Raw genomic sequence first — 1,674 nt, forward strand, 5'->3', positions numbered from 1 at the left:
ATATGAATCAAAATATGAATAAGCTAGAAGATAAGTTTAGAAAAACTTCTCTGAAGACAAGAGATGGAGATATGAAAATTTGAAGCTCAAACCGAAATGATCTCCTCTTTTTGTGAAACTATCTTCACATGAACAACACACTTAAAAACCTTTAAACAAACTTACAAAAACTTGTTTTAAATTTTTCTTTGATAATTCAGAACGTTGAGGCTAAGTGGTATATATAGGTTCCAAGAACAAACCCTAAAAACCTAGAAAAATCAAACAAAAATAACAAAATCCCTGAAAATCAGGAAACTGGAAACTAGCCGTTATAGTAGCCGTTAGTCGACTGATGGGTTCGTCTGTCGACTAATGAGCTGACTATTACAACTGCTAAAAAGCCTATCGGTTGACTCATCGGTCCATTAATGAGTCGACTAATGAGGATTAATCGATTGAGCATAGATTTTTGGCAATTGCAGAACATTTCATCGGTCGACTGGTGAACAGTGTCATCAACTGATGAACAGTGTCAGTCGACTCATAAACATGCACAGACCAATTTTGAATAGTGAATTTAATTTTTAAAGTCATTTTAAAAATAGCAAATAAATTCTAAAAATTATAAAATTTGGGACAATGTTTATAAACATGAATAGTAACATGTTAGAAAAGAAAAATTTTAAATAGCATTCCCCGTTTGTAAAAACTCATCATTTTTCAAAATAGGCAAAATATGAAATCTTAAACACTTGAAATTTTCTCAAACAAGCTTGCGTATTCTTGAGATTTTGCAAAATGGGTTAATAGACTTTTAGAAAGGATATGAAGTAGTATAATCAAGTCTTTTAATCCGTGAACACATTATTTTCCCAAACAAAAAATAATAAATAGGAAACTAGTATATATGTATATGAATATAACTTATTAGTTTCATATTTCTACAATTTAACTTGAAACCGATAAAATAAAAAAATGTGTATGTGTGTAATATTTGAGCTTATAAGTATAACACATAAACTATAAACACCTAAACTAATATACCAAGCAATGGATCTTCAGTAGCTCATCTTGGTTGCGAAAATAAAGCGATATTGGATCTTGACTTGAATTGCAACGACTTCATTCCAATTTTCGCCAACCTCTATTAGATATCATCGTGAAAGCGCAATTCCATCCAACCTCTAACGGAGGATCTTTGTGTAGGAATCCTAACAAGTAAATACAAACACTCGACAAACAATGTTAGAAATTGTTTGTTAATTATCAAAACTAGATTAGATAGTAGGCTCATAAACATGAGACCTAACAAAGTCTAATAATCGTTCATGTTAGGTCTAATTTACTCCATGTTAAATTCCTTTTAAGTCTAATTTAAATCATGTTAAATCTAATTTAACTTTTTTAAAGTCTAGTTTCATGTTAAATCCAATTAAATTAGACTTAAAACAAATTGAATTAGACATAACATGATTTTAATTAGACTTGACATGAATCAAATTGGACTTAATATGAAATTATACTTAAAACAAGTTGAATTAAACTTAACACGAATTAGATTAGACTTGAAACAAGTTAAATTAGACATAACATAATTTAAATTAGACTTAAAATGAATTAAATTAGACTTAACATGAATCAAATTAGATTTAAAACAAGTTGAATTAAACTTAACACGAATTAAATTAGACA

Source organism: Asparagus officinalis, chromosome 3, assembly GCF_001876935.1.
Source record: "Asparagus officinalis chromosome 3, Aspof.V1, whole genome shotgun sequence".
Lineage (NCBI taxonomy): Eukaryota > Viridiplantae > Streptophyta > Magnoliopsida > Asparagales > Asparagaceae > Asparagus > Asparagus officinalis.